The sequence below is a fragment of the Balaenoptera musculus genome, chromosome 4 (genome assembly GCF_009873245.2).
Source record: "Balaenoptera musculus isolate JJ_BM4_2016_0621 chromosome 4, mBalMus1.pri.v3, whole genome shotgun sequence".
In the NCBI taxonomy this organism is placed as follows: domain Eukaryota; kingdom Metazoa; phylum Chordata; class Mammalia; order Artiodactyla; family Balaenopteridae; genus Balaenoptera; species Balaenoptera musculus.
In genome coordinates this window covers 49680225-49705550 of record NC_045788.1, presented here as the reverse complement: position 1 = coordinate 49705550, position 25326 = coordinate 49680225, and the positions used below count along the sequence as shown (strand labels likewise).

General features: G+C 41.0%; 1 protein-coding gene across 3 annotated transcripts in view; it reads left to right on the top strand.

The window, feature by feature from the left end:
• PLD1 (phospholipase D1) overlaps window positions 1–25326 on the top strand; it is a 212905-nt gene that overhangs the window by 44418 nt on the left and 143161 nt on the right. The window contains exon 1 of one of the 3 annotated variants that reach the window (XM_036850658.1): window positions 12016–12058. The exons of 1 other annotated variant lie outside the window; for it this stretch is intronic. The gene's annotated coding sequence lies outside the window, so the exon portion shown is untranslated. Of the gene's footprint in view, window positions 1–12015; window positions 12059–13235; window positions 13374–25326 lie in introns of those variants that run through there. One more of the 3 variants, XM_036850656.1, reaches the window with a different exon arrangement.

The window sequence follows — 25326 nt, the reverse complement described above, 5'->3', positions numbered from 1 at the left end:
GAAGGATAATAGGATGTGTGTGCCCAGAGATTGGGCAGGGGGAAGGGATGTCCAGGTGAAGGGAACAGCAAGAGCAAAGGCTCAGAGGTGAAGCAGGAGGGGTCTTGCAGGAGGAAGGAGAGTTCACTTGCCTGGGACATGATGTGTGTGCAGGGGAGTAGGAAGGAATTGGACTTTAATAGTGGAAGGCCAGGCTGGGGAATCTGGACTTTTTCCTGTAGTACTTAAATGCCGGTGAGAGTGTGGTGCCTTAAAATGGTTTCTTAAATACACAATTATCAGTCTTTCTCAAATTCTGAATGCCTGAAAGAGTGCTAGCATCTTTTTTTTTTTTTTTTTGATAATGAGGTGACTTAATGCTTCAATGTTTTAAAAATAAATTCTCTTGAAATAATTACTGTGAGTCTAGTTTTTTTCAGACCCTCCTAATGTGGTATTTGTTTTGTTCCAAGTAGCAACATGTTCTTTTTAGGAGTGGGAAATATAAGGCATAAAGGGATGTGCTGAGAGACAAGAGAATAATTTTTTCCTTTGTAGCCAATTTGTTGAGATGAAAAATCACACCAACTCTTTGTCTTATATTTCCCAATTTCATGAAAATAAAAACATCTTCTATAAAAATTATTTTTAAGGACATGAGGGCAAATAGTGTCCTTGAGTCTTGGAAAGATCAAATTGGTACACAGATTGTCCAAACACAGAGAATGATAGAGGCCAGGAGTGCTGAAAACGCTACGGAGCTTTACAGTTAGGAGGGTGGACTTAGGAATCAGACATCTGAGTTCAAACCCCAGCTCCACCACCCACCAATTTCTCTGCTCACTTCTAATATCCTAGATCAATAATTTTATTGCTGATCCTTTGACTCTGCCACAATGACCTGCGTATCCCCCCTCTACTCACCTTACATCCCCTGGTCTGCTGTTGTGTCACCTCTCTCCTCCCTCTTTCTCACTCTCCTGCAAAACCCAACCCTGGTTAAAATCAGGTTTGTCCAGGAAAAACTGCACACGCTGCCCCCAGACACACACACACACACACACACACACACACACACACACACACAGAGTTCTGATGATACTAAACTGATTAATCTACCCGCTGCACTGACACTCAGCACTCTGGCAAGCCTACCATGTTCCCTAGTAAATTTGTTCTCTCACTTTCCTGGGTGATTATTTCACACCTTTGCCTCTTTGCTCAAACCTCCAAAGTCCCCTCCTGTCTCTCTCTCTCAGCCAATGATCTTGCTGCTTATTTCAGTGGGAAACTACAGGTAGTTGGAACAGAAGCCTCTCATTCCCCTACCACCAAATACTCCTGCGCTGGCCCATAATTCTACTCCCCCAACCCCCGGTCTTTGCTGTGGATGAGCTGTGTGTGCTCTTGGCTGAGGTCCATCTCACTCCAAACCCACCAGATCCTCTGCTCTTGCCTATTTGGAACTTTGCTTCTACACTATCCTCCCACTAGCTTCATCAAAGTTCCTCTTTTTACTGGATCATTCTTATTATTCAAACATTCTACAACATCTCCATTCTTTTAAAATACCCTCCTTAATCCTTTGTCTCCCAGCAGCTTTGCCGCACCTCACTGTTCCTCTTTAAAGCAAAACTCTTTGAATAAGTTGTCTGTTCTCTGTGTCTCCAATAACTTACCGCATACTTCCCACCCTCCCCTGCCTAACATGTTACTATGAACATTTCAACAGACAGAAAAGTGAAAGAATTTTAAAGTGAACACCCATATAACCACCACCTAGACTCTACAATTAATGTTTTGTTTTATTTGCTTTAACACATATCTTGTCATCTCTTCATCCCGTGATCCTTTCATCAATCCATCTTAGGTTTGGGATGCATTTTAAACCAAGTTGCAGGCATCAGTACACGCTCTCTTAAACGCTTCAGTGTGCATGTTATGAATTAGAGTTCAGTATTTTTTCCTAGTGCTGCTGTCTTTGGAGGTGAAATTTATATACACTAAAACGCACCAATCTTAAGTGAATCATCAGGGTTCTGACAAATACGTACACCACCTCTGCAATCCAAGCCCTTACAAAGTGTGAAACACGACCAATCACCACAAAAAGTTCCCTCATGCTCCTTCGCAATCAATCTTCAGTTCACCCTCCCATCTCCTGCCGGAGGAAACCTCTGTTTTGACTTTCCCCCACCATATGTAATAATTTGAATTATACAGTATGTACTCTTTTGTGTATGTTCTTTCACTCAGCATAGTGTTTTGAGATTCATCCATAACCTGTGTATTAGTTATTCATGCCTTTCTACTGCTAAGTATTATTCCATTGTTTGACTATACAACAGTTTGTTGTTTATTCATTATCCTATTGATGGATACCTAGGATGTTTTCAGTTTGGGGCTGTTATGAATAAACGTGCCACAAACACACACGAAGTCTTTTTGTGGATATAGGTTTTCTTTTCTTTTGGCTAAATACTTAGGAGTGAAATTATCAGGTCATAGGATAGGTGTATATTTAGTTCTATAAGAAACTGCTAGAACTTAAAAAAAAATGGTAGTATTGTTTTACACTCTGACCAATGGTATATGAGAGTTCGGATTGCTCTGTGTCCTTGTCAGCATTTGGTTTTGTCAGTCTTTTTCATGTTTATCCATTCTGGTGGGTATGTAGTGATATCTCATTGTGCTTTTTATATAAATTTCTTTGATGAATATTAACATTCAGTACTTTTCACGTGCTTATTGATCACTAGTTTATCTTCTTCTGTGAAGTTCTTGTCAAATCTTTGCTCTCTTTTTATGGAATTGTAAGCCTTCATGACATGTCTTAGATATCAGTTCTTGTTCAGATATATGATTTGCATACATTTTCTCCCAGACTGTGATTTACCTATTCATTTCCTTTTTTTTTTTTTTTTGGCCACACTGCATGGCTTGTGGCATTTTAGTTCCCTGACCAGGGATCAAACCTGGGCCCTCGGCAGTGAGAGTGTGGAGTCCTAACCACTGGATCACCAGGGAATTCCCTTCATTTTCTTAATGGTGTCTTTTGACGAGCAGAAATTTTAACTTTGATTAGTCTAATTTGCTTCCTTTTAAGTTTATTGCTTTCTGTGTCATATCTAAAAGCTTTATAGTTTTAGCTTTTACATTTAGGTCTGTGATCCATTTCAAATTAATTTTTGTGTGTGATGTGATTTGGGTCAATATTTATTTATTTTGCCATATAGATATTAGTTGTCTTAGCACCATTTGTTATAAAGACTTGTCTTCTCTATTGGATTTCTCTGTCAACTTGTGAAAATTCAAATGATCGTATAAGTGTGGTCTGTTTCTAAGCTCTCTGTTCTGTCTCATTGATCTCTTGTGGATCCCATGCCAGTATCAGACTGTTTCATTACGGTAGACTTACTAGTCAAAGTCTTAAAGTCAGGTGGTGTAAGTCCTCCAACTTGGTCTTATTTTTTATAATTGGTTTGGCTATTCTAGGTCATTTGCATTTCTATACACATTTTAGAATTAGCTTGTCAATTTCTACAAAAAGCCCAGTGAAATCATGATTGGGTTTATTGAACTTATAGATCAGTTTGTGGAGAACTACATCCTAATATTTAGTATTTTAATCCATGAACATGGTATGTCCACTTATTAGATCTTTAATTTCTCTCAGCAATGTCTTGTAGTCACAGTCTCATTTGAACCCATTCCATTTAGGTTTTGTGCCCAAATTCCCCTGAAACCACTCTTGTTTAGGTCACCAGTGACCTCCATGCTGCTGTATCCAATGGTCAGTTCAGTCTTCCTCTATCTTCATCTTTCAACTGCCTTGACATAATTGATCACTGTATCCTTGAAGCATTTTGTTCACCTGGCTCCTGTCTCACTGTGCTCTCCCTGGTTTTCCTCCCATCTCACTGGCAGCTCTTTTTTTGGCCTCCTTTGCTGGATCCTTCTCTTCCTAATGTTTAGATGTTAGAGGACCCCGACCCTCAGTCCTCAGACTTCTGTCCTTTATCCATTCTCAGTCAGTCTCATGGTGTGAATATGTTACTTAAAGCCAACCACAATGTCTAAAGCCATCAGACTCCCAATTTTATATATCTCAGTCCTGAATCCCGGACTTATATATCCAAACTCCAGACTTATATATTCAACTTCTTACCGATCTTCATTTGGATATCTAAAACGTATCTCAAACTTAACCCTTCCAGAATGGAACCCTTGATTTGCCTCTGAAATGTTTTGCACCTTCTCACTCCCCACCACCCACCATGTTCCCCAGCTCAGTAATTGGACTTTTTTCCTTGTTGCTTATATATCAGTCTTAGAGTCTTCCCTGGCACCTTTCTTTCTTTTACACTCTGCATCTCCCTACATCAGAAAACCCTCTTGGCTCTGTCTTAGATCTATCTACTTCTTAGCCATCACTCTATTCCAGGACACCATCATCTCCACCTGGTTTACTGCAATATTCTTCTAAGTAATCTGCTTTCTCTCAGTCTATTCTTTATACAACTTGAGTCACCTTTTAAAATGTTACAGCATTTCACTTCCCTGATTAAAACCTTCTAGAGCCTTTCCATTATATTTAGGGGGAAGAAAACCTATGCAATGGTTTACAAAGCCTCACATGATCAGACTTCCCTGTTCACTCTCTGACCTCATCCCCTTCTATTTCTCCTTCTTTCACAATACTCTGACTACATTGGCCTTTTTGTTGTTCTTGCACATTCCCAGATTCTTTTGGCCTCAGGGCCTTTGCAATTTCTGTTTCTTCTGCCTGGAACCTTTTCCCCAGATAGTTACATGGCTTGTTACCTTACTTCATTCAGGTCTCTACTTAAGTGTCGTCTCCTCAGAGAGGCCTTTTCTGACCACCCTATGTAAGGAGGGTGCCCCCCCACCCCATTACTCTCCATTCCCTTACTCTGCTTTGGTTTTCTTCTTACCCTTTAGCATTATTGGGTTTGGTATTTATTTGTTGATAGTCTATTTCCCCTAGTAGAATACATACAAGCTCCCTGAGGACAGAGACTTTCTGCTTTGAATCATTAATGCTGTTAACAATGCTTGTCACATAGTAGGTGCTCGAAAAATATATGTTGAATGAATGACTGTGGGCAAGTGAACCTTGCAGGCTTCATTTTCTTCATCTGAGAAGTGGGGGAAATCATGGTATCTACCTCATAGGGCAGATGTGAATGTCAAATAAGATACTGGGTATAATAAGACATTTGTGGCAATAGTGTTGGCTGTTATTGTAGTTACTGTTCAATAATACAAATGATTTAAACCTCTTATAATCAATCAACAAATAGCTAATTAAGATGGGTTTTGCCTGTTATATGCTTTTTACAGTGGTTGATTTCCGAGGTATAACTTGTGATCCAGTTATTGGTAACTTAGTTGGAGGAAAAAGATATAAGTATATGAAAAGTTAAATGCCATAGACTATTTAAATAATCAATCAAGACAACAGTAGAAATGTTATCAGGCTTAACTGGTTGCCTAATGCATTTGCTGATGATTATTGTTCTAGGTATGAGAAATAAAAGCGTTTTTTTTTTTTTTAAACCAGGGTAGTATGAGGAGGCCTTGTGGAGCGCATGGATTTGGGCCGCCCCTTGAAACACTGGGGACGATTTTAATCCTTTATTGGCCATGAGGTGGAAGGGCATCAAAGGTGGGACAGTGGCATAAAGCCAAAGTGGGGGAAGAACTAGGGGAGTTGAAAAATGGAATGAATCCGTTTGGCTGGAGGGAGAGGTCTTGTGAGGAAGTTTGAGAGCAATGCAAAGAAAACAAGGTAAGAATGAAAGCAAGTGGCTTCAGGTGACAGGAAGCCCTTCCTTACTAGGAATGGGCAAGCAAGAAGGAAGTTCTTATGGGTAATTAGGAAAGAAGGTAACACCTCACAGGCTTCCTGCTGCCAGGTTCACTCCCTTCTCCCGCACAGTGCAGGTGGCTCAGGGCATTACTCTCTGATGCACAGATAGTGGACAGGCATGCTGAGTCCATGTGTCCATGTGTCCATGTGTCCAAGGAGAAGCAGACACAGGAGGGCACTGCTCTTCTGTTCCCAGGGCCTGGAAGCCAATTTTGAACTCTTTTTATCCACAAGAATTCTCACTCTAGGTGGCTGTGACTAGAAGGCAAGGGACAATTTTCACTATGGCTTCTTATTTAAAAAAAAAGAAGGAAGAGGATAGAGAAACTTAGAAATTAAAGGCCAACCAATAAACATAATAATTTACATTTTAATATGCATATTAAGAAATACTCAACTTTTTTTCAGAAGCACATGAAAGAAAGCAGAATATGTCACCCTAAAATATGCTACTTTGGCATATTGATTATTCTGAATTAAAGTTACTTAAGAAACAGCCAGTGCAAGAAGGATACTCTAATCTCCTTTGTCTCCTTGACAGCAGGAAATAAATCTCCCATGTGAAAGGGATCCTCCCTGTACCAGGAGGGTAGAAGGCATCCTTATTGCCAGAGACAGGGAATTCAGGGCCAAGAAGGCTATATAAACAAATCTTGTTACTTCTTCATTAATTTGCTACCCCAAGCCCAAACCCGTATGTTTTTTCACACATTTATTATTTCTTTTGTCTAAAAGGTATAAAAGCTGCCTGCTTTGGTCAGCTCTTTGAATCTCATATTTTTACTGGTATAAAAGCTGCCTGCTTCGGTCACTTCTTTGAATCTCATATTTTCACCGGCTCTCGTATGCACAAAATTAAATTTATATTTCTCCTGTTAATCTGTCTATGTCAATTTAATTATTAGACCAGCCAAAGAACCTAAAGGGAAGAAGGGAAAAGTTTTCCTCCCCGACAAGGATATTAGGTGAGTCAATGACATTCTCATTATCATGTAGAAGGAAACACACATTATATGAAAAGAGGGCAGAGTAACCTGTGAACAGATCAGATTTTTGAAAAAAAAAAGATAGGTTATCTAGCCAACCACGAGATAAAACTTGCTTTAATGATATAATTTTGTGTAAATTTGCAGCAATCTAAAAGAGTGTCCTTGTGTCCCTTAAGTTTTTTGTTATCAAGAAGTTAAAAAATAAATGTTACCTTTTGCTGCGTTAGAATAGATGTCAGAGCAATTTGTAGTAGTTAAGAAAATGACCCTGTAAGAGAATCAAAATAAAACAAAAAAGATAAAATATAGATATGAGCCATGACAGATGTGGCAGAACAGGGAATGGATGTGAAGACAATAAGCCACGTTGTCGTTAACAGAGCCCTGGCAACACGGCTCTGACACAGATTAAATAATGAACGCCCGTCGGTGGGCACAGCCCGGAGAGAACAGAGAGCGCATTGTTTCAGCCTGTTTATCTAATTTCAAACTAATTGCTTAAGTATAGGCTTGTGTTCTGATTATAGCCAAAGGAAAATCAAACAGTTGAAATACTGTAAGTCCTGTAATTCACCCCGTTCAAGAATCAGAACTAAATAAAAGAATTTTGAGCAAAACATCCAAATAAATTGTTAGTCCTCCCTGCAAACGGAAGCCTGAAGAGAAGCAGGATCTACTCGTCAGGCTCTGCACTCACTCTTCTGTCCTCTCCTGATCAGGTTCTAGCTAATGTGATATGAGGGCTCGACTCGTCGTCGCCTCTTCTGTGCTCAGGACTACGGCTCGGCGGCGCCGTAGGGGGGCGCGGCAGATGCCAGGTTCCACGCCTGGGACTGGCCCAGGGAGTGGTGTCTTCTCGGACAGCGGCTTCTCTGAGGTTTCAGGCAGGTTGGCGTCGCCTGCCTTTTCCTACCCTGGGTCATTGTGATGAGACAGTGAGCTGATACCTGTGAAAGAACTTTGTTGACACAAATGAAGGGGTTCTATGGTTGGTGGAGGAAAGAACACAAATCAGAAGTCCTGGGTTTGAAACCAGGTCATCTCATACTCGGTCTCCCCTTTTCTGTATTCCTTTTTTTTTTTTTTTTTTTTTTAATTATTTTATTTTTGGCTGTGTAGGGTCTCCGTTTCTGTGCGAGGGCCCCCTCCAGCCGCGGCAAGCGGGGGCCCTTCCTCATCGCGGTGCGCGGGCCTCTCACCGTCGCGGCCTCTCTTGTTGCGGAGCACAGGCTCCAGACGCGCAGGCTCAGTAATTGTGGCTCACGGGCTCAGCTGCTCCGCGGCACGTGGGATCCTCCCAGACTAGGGCCCGAACCCGCGTCCCCCGCACTGGCAGGCAGAGTCTCAACCACTGCGCCCTGTATTCCTTTAAGTGTCTTCCTGCGTTTTTCTCCCCCCTCCCCTTAAATCAGACGTTCTTTGGTTTTTTGTGTGTGTGCATGGACCCCCTTTGGCATTCTAGTGACGCTAATGAATCCCTTTTCAGAATAATGTTTAATGCATTAAGTTAAATGCATACATTTAAACGAATAAAATTAGAGGTTCTAGATATTTTCGCCGTAAACATCTTTGCCGTAAAGCAGTCTCATTGCACAACTGGCCGTAAGGCAATTTTGCCGTCAAAGATAAAATAACTAGGCGACACGTTGGTTTCGACTACGTTATAGCAACTTGATAGAAAATACGGTGAAAAGAAAACTTACTGAAGTGTGAAATAAGAGAGTGTAAAGCCAGACTGCATACTATACCAGAAAATAGCATAACAGTTTGCAAATTCTTCGGTGAGTACAGTCATCCCTCTATCCCGTCAGAAGCAAGTTTACCGAACTATGGCAAATATAAAAGAGGCAGCTAGTAATACACGACAGTCTAAGCATTCATTATCAATTCTTTAGCTCATTTAGATACAACAGCTTGTTTTGTAATGCCGTCTTTACCAAGTTTATCATGCAGTATTAGAAGTTGGAGGCAAAGGAAGAATCAAGCTTCTCATCTCCCAGAAAGAAATGGTTACATGATTCTTGATAAGTTTTATGAAAATGGTGAAATTTTCTTGCTATTTGATAGTGGAGAACATGATGTAGACAAAATTTTCGTATTTGGCATAGAAACTGGCTTAGATGATTTGGTGAAATATAAGGACTGTCATGGAACATATAAATGTAGTCCAGATATGTACTACTTTACATATACGTTTATATACGTGACCTATAGATAAATAGCAGCATCCCTTGTGTGTTCGGTTTACTTCCAGGGAAATCTGAAGAGCCTTACAGCAGATTTTTTTTTTATACCGTGAAGAACTTATGTCCAACATGAGATCCTGAATCCTTAATGACTGACTTTGAGAAAGGAAGTATCATTACTTTCACTAAGAAGAGATTTTAAAATTTTTGTTATTAGTTTTTCATGCTTCGTTATGTCCTTTTTAATGCCCCTATGTTATTTTAGTTTCATTATTTCATCTTTTACGGCAAAATTGTCTTGTGGCCAATTAGCTGTGCAGCAGAACTGCTTGCAGTAAAGATTCTTACAGCGAAAATATCAGACATGAAAATTAGTATGCATAGGGTTACCAGGGAAACCAATTAGACTGATATACAGTTATCAGTATACCAAAAAAGTAATAATATAATAATATCCACCCTTTATTAATGCACTACCTACCAAGAGCTAGTGGCAGATTTAATAACTACTGTAATTTTGGGGTAGTAATGAGTGGAAACGATACTTTGAGATACTTGCAATACTGTACTGTGATATGAAGATATCTTTGATTTCTACTTGTGACAAGTCACAGTTACGCCTAATTTTACTGTGAATTATTGCCTACATTTGTAATTGAAGGGAATGCTAAATTTCAGTTAAAGGTGAGTAAACATTAAAACAAAAAATTTCCCTACCCATGTCCTGAATCCTCTCTGAAATCCTCAGATACCCCTTGCCTTAAAACTTCACCCTTTCCTCTTAACGCTGTGTGCCCCGCTGCTGCCCTCCAGCTGCTGTCACCCTAGATGTGTACCTCCCGTCCATGCAGGGGACAGGAGCACCAGACCTGTTATGTCCTGCAGCCCACTGCACATCCACCCTGGACGACCCACAGGACCTCACACTCGGCCTCCAAAAGCCAACTCCTCGGCTTGTCCGTCCCACCCCTGCTCCTCCCGCCAGCCTGCCCTTCCTCCTGTGTTCCCTGTTCTGTTGGTAGCACTAACAACCTCCACACGGCTCAGGCCCCAAACCTAGCTTGAGCAAGTAAGTGAGCGCTGCTGTGGCCAGGATTACCACCCTAGCCTCCTTGATAACGTTTATGGAAGTGTAGACTTGTACATTTTAAAGCACTGGTCTGCCCTTTTCTTTACCTGCAACGTCTTCTAAATTTCTGCTTACCCTACAGGGCTTAGTTCCTTCTTACTTCTCTTTCCAACATGTACACACTGTGGTTTAAAATGTCTTCGTGATGTCTCTTTACCTCCATAATGTGACATCGGAGGACTCCTGCCTCCCTCGCAAAGTTTTCTTCTGTCGGTCCCCCAGCCTCACCAAGCTCCCTATGGTCCCTCCAGTGGCCCACTCCCCACTTCCCCCTTTTCCTTGGCAGACAGAGTGAGTGCCTTCTGCCTGGGGATCCCTTACCTGCCTCATGGCCTCCAGGTCTCAGTTCTGCGGCTGCTTGGCTGGCAGCCTTTCCCAGCCTGTGCCGTCATGAGGACTGTCCATAGAGCGGTTCTCGTCCAGCCAACTCTTGCTCCCTTGCATTTGAGCAGAGTCTGGCAGGGTTTCACCAGTGGTGTGCACTCGGGAGGACAGCATTATCAAAGTATGTGGTTAGCAGTGCTGACTTCAGAGCCCAGTGACCTGGGTTCTAATCCCAGCTCCGCCACTAGCTGTTTGATCTTGGCAAGATACTTACCCTTTAGATGCCTCAGTTTTCTCATCTGTGAAACTGGCATAATAATGGATTTGTGTGATATAAATGAGTTAATCTCCTGAAGCCCTTTAGAACCATGCCTAGCTTATACTGAGAGCTTAAATATCAGCTATTATTATTATAGTTTCATTAATGTGGCTTGGGCTCGTTTAAAAGTCACATGCTACTATACTTTTATTTTTGCTGGAGTTTTATTAAAGACTGTTGTGTAATTCGAAACCCAATATTTAACTGTTCTTCATCTCCATTGAGGTTGATATCAGAACGTTGATTTTAGCAGAAATAATTTATGTGAGACAAAAGGAAATACTTTTTGAAAGAAAGGTAGGAAGACTCCTGGGGATACAACCTCTTAACAGAATGATGGAGACACCATCCCACCAGCAGTTAGCTAGTTGAGTTGGGGATTTATCCATGGTTCTTCCATTTCAGAGATTATGTTGATCTCACAGGATTTTTTCTTGCAGCCTTTTGGGTAGAAGAGAGATCAATATTATTTATCAGAGGATTTCTCTGGGAATGCATATCATCATATGGTCCACATAAAAAGATGGTTTTGGGGCTTCCCTGGTGGCGCAGTGGTTGAGAATCTGCCTGCTAATGCAGGGGACACGGGTTCGAGCCCTGGTCTGGGAAGATCCCACATGCCACGGAGCAGCTGGGCCCGTGAGCCACAACTACTGAGCCTGCGCGTCTGGAGCCTGTGCCCCGCAACGGGAGGGGCCGCAATAGTGAAAGGCCCGCGCACCGCGATGAAGAGCGGTCCCCGCACCGCGATGAGGAGTGGCCCCCGCTTGCCGCAACTAGAGAAAGCCCTCGCACGAACCGAAGACCCAACACAGTCAAAAATAAACAAATAAATAAATAAAATCTTTAAAAAAAAAAAAAAAAAAAAGATGGTTTTGAATGTAATTACTTTTTTTTTGCATGAGTGTTTTCATATCCTCTATAAATATTGTGCTCTGTGGGAAGTAACTTTTCATGATTCCTACCGCACATTGTTTGTGACATTAATGTGCTCTTATAACTGATCCTTTTCTTCCCTTTTTCTTTCATCATTGAAGCAATATTTCCCCTGAGGTTTAACTGTTTCAGCCTTTTCTAGGTTTTGCCACCAGGTGGGGTACTGGCTCCTTTGTAAGGCATGGGCCGGGGCTTGAGGCTGGTTTTCTCACTGAGGTGGCTGTCTTGCCCCGTCATTCTGAAGCGACCCCTGGAGAAACTGTTCAGCCCTGACCCTGGGAGTGGGTAGAAAAGGCCAGCAGGGTGAGTGTTAGATCTGAGGGAGTTTCAGGGCTTTTCATTCCTGATCTTGTTGAGCTAATATGCTAATGACTTCTGTTTCATAGGTTTTGAGTAACTTGAATTTTACCGTAAGTACATGTAGATCTACTTGGCAACAAGTGAATCAAGTTTTCCTTGGAATATTTGGTCCCATCTTTATGGCTCAGAAGAAACATTAAATTTGGTAACCTTGACCATTATGTTAAATAGGTCTTATTTAAATAAGATAGAAATCATGGAAACAAGAATTAAAACTGCTCTTGGCATTGAAAATTAGGGGAAAATTGTGTATAACTGTGAACACTTCATGTTAAAAAGCAGCGCATGGGTTTTTATTCTTAAGCGATGTACTGGAACATTTTTTTTTTAAGATACAAATGCCTTAAATTATCAATTACATTTTTCTAGAATGAAAAATAAATTTCTTACTTTGAAACCATTGTGAGTCATATTAAGTCCCAGTTTAAACTATAAAAAACTACAAAACCACCAAAAAACTTTTTTATTTTATAATATAACCTAACTGTAGATGGTGAAATTGAATTATGAGTGATTTTCACAGTTACAGACACTAGGTCAGAATCAGAATTAGAAGATTCTTTCATAAGTTTTCCTCTTGAACTTAATTTTTAGACTTTAGTGATTAATGAGGTTTTATGCTTATTTAATGTATTTTAAAAATCTAGAAATAGTGATAGTGTGTGCCTTTGGTTCTCAGAAGCAATAATTTCATGTGGTCCCTCTTAGCCAACGTGAAATTATAGTGCTATATGTTCCATCACCACCACCACCAATTTGGACAACAATATACAACTCATTTCATGGCGCTAGTGGAGGGCAGACTGTATTCCTCTTGTTTAGAATGAATGCGTCACTTTAATACAGCATCTGAGGGGCAAGAAGGGAGTGAGAGCGCTCTTTGTTTCAGCTGGTGTGTTACAGTTTTCTTGGGTAGCAAGTACAAAAATGAAGCCTGAAGCCTTAGCTCATTCTGTATGTGAGTTTTATTTCTCACAGCAGCCCAGTGTCAATTTAACATATGGGAGTGGTTTCAAGTTCATTACTAAAGCTTATAGGCTAAAGTGCTTTGTGGGCTTGGCTATGACTTAAGTGGCCTTTGGGGAGTTGGCCAAAAACGGGGCTTGGGAACAGACTGCTTTCCCCGTGTCTGTGGATTCTCTCGGGGTAGTCAGGTTTTTTTTCCCCTGTCGGTTATCAGCTGCTTTGGAGATTAATTTCATAGTAAGGATTCTTTCTTTAAAGCAATATGAAGCGACTACTTTCACAGGGGCACCAGGTTAGTAAATAAGGTTTTGAACTTTCTGCTGCATGTGTCAGATTTTCTTTCTGTCCTCACCGGGCGATGACATGACAGTCAGCATAGCATTTGTGCTGTTGCTGCGTTCTTTTAGAAAATAATGTGAGTTCGTCGATCCTACGGAGGTCTGGGGGTTATGGTTCTCCTTGTAATGTATGCATTGCTGGACAATATTAAGTGCAGGTGGAAGCCAAGAAGAAATGACATTTATGTGTTGGATGTGCAGTCTAGAGATTTGTACCTGTTCATATGCATTTTCAATTCCTTTTTCAGAATTCCTTTCTTTGTGTCTTCCCATTATATCTTCTAGGAATAACTGTGATTTTATACATGGTTGATTTTACTTTATGGAGCACAAGACAGCAGTGTGTAGTGCCCCAGCCAGTGGTGTCGTCCTTCGCACCCTGTGCGTGCTTGCCTGATGCATGGTTTTCTCTGGGGCCTACTGCTTATAGTTACAAGGAACCAGAATATGATTTTAATTTTCTTTTTGAAAAGTCTGACATTTTCCTAGAATGCCTCAGAAAATACCTGCATAACAGTTGACGTGGGCAGAGTGTACAGGTGGATCAAGCTGGACTGAATCCCTTCCTTAGTCATCACTGTTTTTTTTTTGTTTTTGTTTTTTTTTAATTTTATTTATTTATTTATTTTATGGCTGTGTTGGGTCTTCATTTCTGTGCGAGGGCTTTCTCTAGTTGCGGCAAGCGGGGGCCACTCTTCATCGCGGTGCGCGGGCCTCTCACTATCGCGGCCTCTCTTGTTGCGGAGCACAGGCTCCAGACGCGCAGGCTCAGTAGTTGTGGCTCACGGGCCCAGTTGCTCCGCGGCATGTGGGATCTTCCCAGACCAGGGCTCGAACCCGTGTCCCCTGCGTTGGCAGGCAGATTCTCAACCACTGCGCCACCAGGAAAGCCCAGTCATCACTGTTTTTATTCTTTTTTTTTTTTTTAAACTCCACATTTGTTTATTTATTAATTTATGGCTGTGTTGGGTCTTCGTTTCTGTGCGAGGGCTTTCTCTAGTTGCGGCAAGCGGGGGCCACTCTTCATCGCGGTGCGCGGGCCTCTCACTGTCGCGGCCTCTCCCGTTGCGGAGCACAGGCTCCAGACGCGCAGGCTCAGTAGTTGTGGCTCACGGGCCCAGCTGCTCAGCGGCATGTGGGATCTTCCCAGACCAGGGCTTGAACCCGTGTGCCCTGCATTAGCAGGCAGATTCTCAACCACTGCGCCACCAGGGAAGCCCCTGTTTTTATTCTTAAGTGATTCCTCTAGGAGTAAATATGACTGTCGAAACGGAGTGTGCCTTGTAAGACAATGAAAGGATCGCTAACGGTATTGAAATGAAATTAAGTCAATAGAGCGAAGTATCAAGAGAATATCTTCCTTAACTTCGACATCTAGAGAGCGATTTTACCTTTGTTTACTTGTCACCAAAGCAATCCAGCATGAAATTGTTTCACAAGAGTACATAGTTCGATTTGATGATGTTTTCAAGTTTGCAACACTTTATGAAATATATTGGCTTTTATGTTACTTTATGTATGCTTTCGTTCAAGGTAAGCGCTGGTGTTTTTTTTTTTTATAAATTTATTTATTTATTTATTTGTTTTTGGCTGCATTGGGTCTTTTTTGCTGTGCGTGGGCCTTCTCTAGTTGTGATGGGTGGGCTTCTCATTGCGGTGGCTTCTCTTGTTGTGGATCACGGGCTCTAGGCGTGTGGGCTTCAGTAGTTGTGGCTCGTGGGCTCAGTAGTTGTGGTTCATGGGCTCTAGAGTGTAGGCTCAGTAGTTGTGGCACATGGGCTTAGTTGCTCCACGGTATGTGGGATCTTCCCAGACCAGGGCTCTAACCTGTGTCCCCTGCACTGCCAGGTGGATTCTTAACCACTGTGCCACCAGGGAAGTCCCAGTATGGGTGTTTTAAAATATGCTAATATGCTTCTGTTACTGCCATTTGAGTCTCCTCTTTTTTCCCCCGCTGGGAAATACAGTGTTTCAGAAAGGGTCTGTTCTCTCAGGTTCTCCTGTGTTTAAAAATATAAAATTGAGGGAGAAGGGAGACAGAAATAGGTACTTAAAGAAATCTTTGAGGTGATTTGCTAAAGTTTAAAGATCCCAGTCCTATCTCTGCTGAGGCTGAAGTTGCAAAGTTATGGCTGCATGCTATCTCAGGATTGCAAAATTGACTGTACTTTATCCCCCTCAAGACACAATTGTACAGCTGTATTATTACCCCTGCCTCCGCAGATATTTTCTTCAATAGTAAATCCAAAAAAAAAAGAGCAGAGATTGCTGTGACTTGCTTAATATATGCTAGTACTGCATATGTGCTATTATTAATTATTAAATGCTATTAACTTAAAATTTTAAAGAAGACTTCTGTCAATCTGAGTGTAGCTCCTCAATGATTTAAAGGACTGTGTTAAGACATTTTACTTGTTGATTACTTGTTTGCGCTTAGCTGGCATGGATAAAAGTCTTAAAAAGCTCACCTAAAGCTCATTTAGGTCTGGTAGGTCTCAGTTTCTGTGTTCCCAAGTGCTTTGCAGCCTTTTCTTCTACAGATGATAACAGAACAGTACTGATTAGAAACAGAAATAAACAGTGTGGCAAAGGATAGAGTAAGAGGGGAAACTCCTTAAAAACCAGATTTTAGGGTTTTCCCAAAGGATATTCATTACAATAAGCTTCCTCCAAACATGAGGGGGAAAAAAAAGACTGTACAATAAAGTGCTCAAAATCTATAATTTGGGATGGAAGCAAATCTTATTCCTGATTCCAGGCTTGGCACACACATTGCAGTTTTGTTCTCATCTTGCCAGACTGGTTTAGTTTTGTGACATCTCTGCTTTTTGGCTAAAATCAAGTAGAGATGGACATTTCTCCCATTCCATATCAGGTTAAGCTTTGAGCCGATTAATTTTTATCCAACATGCTTTCTTGTTAACAGTCAAAAGTACCCTTGATGCCTCATAAATCTCAGATGGTTATGAACATAGTTGATGATCCATTATTTCAACATGAATTGGCCCACCCTCGAAACATCAGGAAGGTTAAATGTCAGTAGAACGTAAGGACTTAGAGGAAAGAAATGAATAACCAGGAGGAATCATGATGTCAGGAGTGGGTTTTCTGACTGCTGAACCTTTATGATAAATGTTCACCTATTGTCTGGTTCCATTCACACCCCAGATCACTCTCATTTCCTGCCCACAGTCTTCATCTTCGAGGTGCCTGTTTGGGGAGCTGTCGGTTCTTGATTTGCAGTTTCTGGCCTTGTCAGATTCATCATGTACAGCCACCCCTGCCTTTTTCATGCCTAACCCGCTGAGTTCTTGCTCCTGACCCTGCTCACTGAAGGTGCCGATGTGCAAGGGTCTTGTGCTTACATATCAGAAAGTGGGGCAGAAAGCCAGGGAGACTGTGGTGCCGCCCACCGCAGAAGTGAACTATTTTAATAATGACAGTGCGTACTAACTTCCCAGAGGGATTGCAAAGGCTGAGGACAGACTCTACTCCCAGGGCTGATCTGACCGTAGACTTCACCAGTTCCTTGGTTCCTTCTGAAGAAGCCAATTGAAGTTTGACCTTCTGGCATTTCTGGGGTTGAAGATATTAGTACCTGTGGCAGGAGTAGTAGAGGGAGTGGTAATAGTAATAATAACAACTAACACTCAAAAAGCGTTTCCTAAAGGCAGTCCCTGTTCGAAGCCTCTCATTTAATCCTCACAACAACCCTAAGGGGTCAATTGTCTTTATTATCTCCATTTTACAGTTGATGAAACTGTCCCAGGGAAGTTACATAATTTGTCCCAAGTCATAGCAGCTGGTCAGCAGTAACAGTATTGTGCCTCAGAGGGGTGCTGTGGTGGGGAAACAATGGTATGAGGGGTTGATGTCTTTGGGAAATACAATCCAGTCTTTATTATTAATGTGAAGCAACCATGTAAATACTGATATCTGTGCTGCTCTGCCTACTCAAAGATGCTTCTGTTGACCCACTGTCAACCAGTAAGGCATGTCCTTTGTGTCCTTTTCCTACTGGGTGTTTGTGCGGGTGAGCTTGTACTCTGCTTTCTCACGTGTTCTGCTGGGGACCAGTGGCAAGACCCAGTGACCAGTGGCAGGATGTAGAGCTTACTCATGGTCAGTAAATGAGATCAGTGGTGACCAGTCCACGTGGCGAATAAGCCCACAGTTGAAAACTGTCTTTTAAGTACACAAGCTAATCTTGGAACTTTTGAGACTTTTTAAGGCTAAAATGATAAAACTACTAAGGCTCGAACTTGGACCTTTTGATTGTTTAGCTTTAATTTGGCCTGTATGAGTGTCCTCTTCATTCCTGCCCAGTATGATTTCCTGCTGATAATCAAAGCTCTGGTTATTTTGTCAGTCCTGAAGGCTTTCTGAGGCTTAGTGGAGAGCCAGGAATATGAGACAGGTATTTCCTTTAAAAACATAAATGTGCATTTGAAAATGTGGGGCAAATAACTTACTCTAGATTTGGCCAGAACTTAAACATGTGACAAATAAGGTTGGAATCTTTAAAAATAGGTAAAAATACAGTCCATAGGTTTAGGAGTTATATTTTTAAAAAAAAGAAAGAAGAAAAGAAATCAAACGATTTTATTATTTGGATGGGGAAGCACTTTCTCTTCCTAAAACCAATAGAGGAAATCACAAAAGGAATAGGGCAATAGATTGGAATTTTCCAGGTAGGAGTGCAAAAGCTTTAACTACAGAAATACTCATTGAAGTGTTATTTATTGTCATGAAAAGTTGGAAATAATCAAAATATACACTAGAAGAAAACTGCATAATGGATCATTATGCAACTACTACAATTTTACTTAAGAAAAACTATAATTGGAGGAAATGGTGATGATAAATATTTAAGATAAAACACTGGATATTAAACTATTTGTGCATCACGTACTTGGTTATGTTTAAAATATTCCTGTCCTGGGACTTCCCGGGTGGTGCAGTGGTTAAAAATCCGCCTGCCAATGCAGGGGACATGGGTTCAAACCTTGGTCCGGGAAGATCCCGCATGCCGTGGAGCAACGAAGCCCATGTGCCACAACTACTGAGCCTGAGAGACACAACAACGGAGCCCATGTGCCACAGCTACCCAAGCCCATGTGCCTAGAGCCCGTGCTCCACAACAAGAGAAGCCACCGCAATGAGAAGCCTGCGCACCGCGAAGAAGAGTAGCCCCCGCTCGCCGCAACTAGAGAAAGCCCGTGCACAGCAACAAAGACCCAGCGCAGCCAAAAATAAATAAATCAAAAAAATAAATAAATCAAAATAAAATAAAATATACCTGTCTCTATATGTGTTATGCTTAGGGAGAGAACAGAATGGATGATCACCTTAAGTTAATTGGGGTTTAGGGATTATTTTAAAGGTGGGAATTTCTGGCAATTTTAATTTTCTCCTTATACTTTTCTGCATATTAATATTTAAAAATATGATTCCCTTATATTTGAAAACATAAAAACTATTCATGGAGAGAGAAAAATGAAAACAAGATATACAAAAATTTAATAGTAAGTTAACATCACCCATAATCTATTTAAGGTGGTAACTCTACGAATGCTTTTAATTTCCTCAGATAGTTTGTAAATTTAAGGTTTCCTTTAAGAAGAATTTATTATTTTTATAATAAAAATTAAAATAGATTCAAAGTGACAGGTTAGAGTTGAGGCAGATCAGTCTTTATAAAGGAGAGGATATTTTTACTTTGGAGAGCAATTATTTTGCTGCATTTATGTATTATTTTAGGAAAGTGCCTTTTGATTTTTAGGCACCAGGTTTAAAATCTTAATCAGACATTATAGCTGATTAAATTATAAGATATATAGTTTATTTAATAAGGGATGTGGGAAGATGCTCACTTAAATACTTGAAACAACAGTCCAGGAAAGACACTTTCATGGATTTCCAGTGTGTCCAGATGTTTTGATAACTCTTCGTTGGTCCAAGGGCAGTTGCTGATGTTTAGAATGGGACAAGTCAACATACTGAGACAGTCCTTAGAAGATATGATTTGACTGGAATAATGAAGGTGGAAGAGAACCTTGGAGTAGTTGACTTCATTCTTCCTCCTCCTTCTTTTACAGATGAGGTCCCCAAAGCCCAGAATGATTGAGTCCCCAAGGTCACAAGGTTCTAGTTGACTTGACTGGAGTCTTTTGGGGCCTTTTGAGGTCTTTTGATTCCCCTATTGCTGCTGTTTTTAATATTTCTTTCTGTCCACTTACAAACACTTTAGTAATGAGGAATGAAATTATATTTCCATTTTTCCTGGGTTGGTAAAAATCAGAAGCTAATACCATTCAGCACTTACCTGATGACATTGGAGAAAGAAGCTGAAGGCTCATTATGGCTTCCAAGGAAAACTCACCAGCTTCACAGGCGTGGTCTTTATTCTCATGATTGTTATTCGAACATTTTGTTCTCGGGTAAAGGCTTACTTAACGCACATCTGGTTTCCATGTTTGTTCTGGAAGACAGCAGCCACAAGGAGTGACTAGAGATCACTGGATACTGAACCCTGGGAATTATTTTTTAACAACTTTATTGTTATTGTATAATTTGCACATCACAAAGTTAACCCCTTCAAAGCGTACAATTCTGTATTCTTTAGCATATTTACAGAGTTGTGTAACCATCACCATAATCTAATTTTAGAACATTTTTGGCACCCCCTAAAGGAAACCTTGTACCCACTCTCCCTACTCCCCTCTCTTCCTTACCCAGCCCTAGGCAACCACTGTTCTAACTTCCTGCCTCTAGATTTGCCCATTCTGAACATTGAATGAAATCATACACTGGATGAGAAAGCTAGAAATTTTAATCTGATGCTCAAAGACTGCTTAGGTGAACGTGACCTGGTTACTCTGTGGGCCCTTTCTTCTCAACAGTGTCTTGAACTGTGAGATTGAGACCAAATGAACTCAGTGTTGTCACCTATTTACTAGATTCAGTGGCTTATTTTTGTTTTCTGGAGTCCTTGTATTCAAGATTCAAATAAAAAATATTCAGTATTCAAATTTTAAAAATATATGGGAGTACATATCCATTAATATGAGATTGTTGTAGGCTGTGCTGCAAAATTGTTAGGTTAGACCACAGCTTATTAGATGGGACCTTGAGTGACTTACTTGACTTCTCTAAGACTCAATTTCCTTATCTGTAGAATGAGGATCATAATACTAGTACTTACCTTTTAGGGTTCTAATGAGTATTAAATGAAATAATGTATATGTAACGCCTCCCACAGTGCCTGATGCATGAGTGTTAAGTGAATGTTACCTATTGTTATTAGTGTCATTTATAATAAACTGTAGGAGTTATTTTATTTCATTCTTTCTGACTTCATCTATGTACTACTGAGGATTTGAGTTGGCTTGCAAGAATATTTACATCTGTGAGAGCATCTATGATAATAAGACAAGGTCCTTCAGTTAGTTACTGAGCCGTTCATTTTTACCTGGTAAAAGGATCCACTAATCGCCTGATGTAAACAAGGTACTTGTTCGTTGGGAAAGGTTGATACCCACCACCTTTGCTCAGAGAGATTTAGATAACAACATTTGCAGCATTGACAGTGTAGTTGAATCACAAAGTTCATAGTAAACGTAATACCAGTGTTCATAAATGTTGATAAGAAGACACAGTCCAAAGTTATGCTTCTGTTTTAATCTGGCATCTTAGCAGTTTTTCATAGAGTATGGATAAAGGTTATTCCCTAAAGCATGGATAGAGGGTTAATTTAAGAAGAAGTATGTAACTGGGGCAAGAAGGGAGCTGGCCTACATCTGAAGGAAAAAATGTGGATCTCGCCAAGGCTTTGCTGTCATTTGTAAAACTGGTCTGCCCCTTAAATGGATTCATTTAGGGCCGAACAAGAACATTCTACATGGAGTAGGTCAGGTGCTGGTACTGCCTCTTGCCGCCTGAGTTCGAATCTGTCAGTCTTCATCCAAACTGCATCTTTACCTCCCATGTGAATTGCTACAATACTAGACACCCCAGTGAATCCGTCCTCTCCTCCCTTCACTTTCTGCCAGTGTCATGGTTTTGTGCTAGCTTTTCCCTAGACGGTGGAGCCCCAGCTCATGGAGGCCAAGGGGGCCACCTCTGCTCAGAGTGGTCCCCTGAGGTCTGGCCTGGGTTTGGAGGAGGAAGACGCAGGCGTGGTATTCTAAAGCTGAAGTGGACACAGGGTGCAGCCTCTGAGACCAAGAAGGAGGCTTTTCTGGCAAGTGCTGACACGGCGCCATCCAGGCGCTGACGGAGCACTTCCTGTTTTAGGAAGCCCTCCATTCACCAAGGCTCTTTCACTCCTAGAGAGCTCAAAGTGTTAGAAAGTTCTCCTTTATGCTGATGTGACATGGCCTGTCTAGAATATCCATCCCTGTGTTCCAGCTCTGTCTGCTGGAACCACAGAGGAAACATCTACTTGCACCCACAGGTCTTGATATGTTCAAAAGGCTTCTCATTTTTGTGCAGCCTAAAAATTCCAGCTTATTTCAACCATTCCTCGTAATATCATGTTTTTCAGACTTCTCCAGCCTGGTCCCTATTCTCTGAGTATCCATGATTTGCCTTTGTTTTTCTGTGCCCCTCAGACTGAATACAGTTCTTCAAGTGTAGTCTGACCAGCAGCTGGGATTATTGGCTGCTCTCCTGGGTACTGCTCTTCTGATAATGTATCCTAAGAATGCATCAGTTCTTAAAAAATAATGTTAACATGTGCCATTTTGGGGGGACAGTCACTATTTTCAAGGCAATGTGCCAAAGTGCCTTATATATGTGATGTTATTTAATCTTCACAGCAGTACTGAGGTCAGTATTACTACTGTATTTCCTTGATTCTAAGACACTGTTAATGGCAAGATACACCATCAATTAAATTTCAGCTTTTCAGGGAGAAGTAGAGGAAGGAAAATGCCATCACATTAAACGGAGACATAAAATGCAATAGTCCTGCCCGTTTCAGAAAAGTTAAAATGCGTGTTGGGGGAAGGGGGACAGAAAGCACATCTTAGAATCAAGGAAATATATCTTCATTCTGCAGATGAGGAGCCCAAGCTTAAGGATTTGAGTGACTTGCTACAGTCTGTAGAAGGGAGAACCGATTCAGACCCAGCTCTGCTGACTTCGGTGTATGCTCCCACCATTCTTGCTGCTCCCTCCTAAGGAGCCCTAAAGTGAAGTTGGTTCATCCCAAATCCCTGGGGCTTTTTCACAAAACAGCTGCCAATCCGGGCAATCCCAGCCTGTACTTGTGAGTGTTTAAACCTAAATGCAGATGTCTGCATTTGTCCTTGGCAGTGAACTGCTTTCCATACGTCCGTATTTTTAGAGTGTGGTTACCAGATCAAAGACTATAAGTATTTTGTGACTCTACAAACATATTACTAAATTATTCCCAAAAGTGGTGTATTCATTAACAATGCCACCAGCTATGAGGTTGGTTTAGCACAGTTGTAGCTGGTTTTCAATATAGTCCATCACTGGCCTCATTGAGAATGGGAATTTGGGTCTGTTGTGGGAAACTTATGTATATTTGATTCTCTCGTGGGACTCCTCAGGCCCCTGAGCCCCCATCATAGGCTGACTCAGGCCCCTTCAGTGCTTCTTTGTAGTTAATATGTGCCTTCCTGTTTCCATGGCCTCTGGACTCAACTCTGAGTGAGAATCCTTGGGGGCCGCACAGCCCTAAACTTTGCTCGTCTTCCCGCTTGCCCTCTGGCTCTGAGCATACCCAAGTCCTCCCCTTGCCTTCATTGTAATACCCTGGGTTATTTGATGCAGCCTGTAGAAAATCTCTGAATCCCAAGGACAATTTATGATGGTAACAGAATTAATGGGTTGAGAATTAAAAGCAGTTCTTGTTTCAGATGCATTGGGGTGAAAGCAAGCCTTCTAGGAGATATCTGGATGATTAATTAGCAAGAAATCCATTCTAATTGTTCTGATTCCCCCTAGATGAAGACAGGGAGGACGTAGAAAGTGTCAAGAATATATAGTTGAAGGCTTTAAGGAGAAGAACCTGCCTAGTAGATTTCAAATGACTAAAAGCATAGAAATGAAGAAGAGAACGGATTTCCACCTGTGTGCAGTGCAGTCTCTTAGCTCTGGGAAGCACAGAATTGCGACTGGAAAAGAATGTAATTTATTTTTTATTTTAAAAGTGAGAATAAAGAAAAAGGTCAACTGTACATCTCACTTCCCACTAAGATAACTTTTACTTATATGCATGGCTTTTATATGTGGAGTTATTGGGGTTTTATAACTCTGTTTAAATGGGTAAGAAATAGTGAGCAAAAATTAAGTCCTTCAGATGCTTCTTTAGATTCTGATTCATAGCACAACATAACTCATATCTCTTGTGAGAGGACAGTTGCTGTCCTGCACTTCTTGGCTAAAAATATAGGCCACTTTCTGACTAGAAATGTAGGTAGGTATGTGACTTAAAAAGAAAACCATAAACCATATTGAAATAGCTCAAAGTTAAATCAAGTTTAAACTCAAATTTAAGTTGACTTTGGTGTTGGGCTCAAAAAATGTGTTAACATTCAAAAGGATAAAGTTGCCTTGTTAAGAAGTGACTCCTGGATTGTGAACGAAGGTGGTGGTATCATACAAGTCTTGAGCTTATCAGTCCATAGCACAGCTCTACCCTTCACCTCATGAGAGATTCCGTATTTGCCAAAGACTTAATGTATTTTTATTTGCTACGTGATACGTGCTTCTAAAGACACAGGTTTGGAGATTTTAGAAGGCAAGGAACTATAGTTATACCCCCTATAGATTCAGCCATTGTCTCTATCATCAACTCCCTAGGCATCTTTATAGGTCCTTTATAAATATCTGTGTGCCATTATCTAGGTGAATTAAGGTCCTGACACAGCCATAGCAAGCTGGTTTTGTTCTGACTATAACATTTCTGTTGTATTTTCCTTCTCAGAGCTTCTTTCCTCCTGTCATAACGTGTGTCATGTTGGAGCTAGTCTAAACCAGTGCCTTTCAAACTGAGATGTCTCTGAATCACCCAGGTATCTTGTTAAAACACAGATTCTGTTTCTGCGATACGGCTAAGATTCTGTATTCCCAGCAAGTTTCAGGGTGATGTCTATGCTCAATGGACCACGTTTTGAATAACAAGGATCCCAAGGTTTTTACAGTCAATACTCCCAGGAAGACAGGTGGTGGGGAAAAGCAAGCAATAAAACAAACATTAAATTGGAGGAGCCTCATATGTTCATTGATGACTACGATTACTTTGGCCGGTGCCGCGTTGAGTTCAGAGGGGCAGTAGTGCGTAAGTGCACATTGATTAAGAACCCTGGGCCCTGCAGTCCTCTCTCTGCCACTCAGCAGTTGAGTCACATGGGCACATTACTAACCTCTCTAAACTGCAGTTTCTGAATTTGTGACATGCAGATAATATGAAAATCTACTTCATAGGGTTATTGTGATGATTAAATGATATAATGCATATGAAGTACTTACTTAATAAGTGCTTGCTAAATGTTAGCTATTCATAGTGATAATTCAGAAAGCATTTCTTGAACGTCTTCTATATGCCTGGCATGTAGGTGTGTAAAAATTCAAAGACAATTCTTTAATTTCAACAGAGATTGAATTGGGTTTTTTGGAAGTCCCCAAAGTTGAGATTAGATCTAAAACTGGCTCTGAGGCCAGTACTCTTCCTGCCTAATTCTGTGCCTAATTCATTGGCTGTTTCTTATGTTGGCTAACCATATTAAAGCTAACCTGGTTTCAGACAACTTTAAGTAAGTGAAACCCTGAATGTGCTGAGTCACCATGGATTCAACATGTTATAACTTAAAACCAGAAGTGAGTTATGTTTGGTTCCTTGGGTTTGAGCGAGTTATCTCTGAGGACAAAAACTGA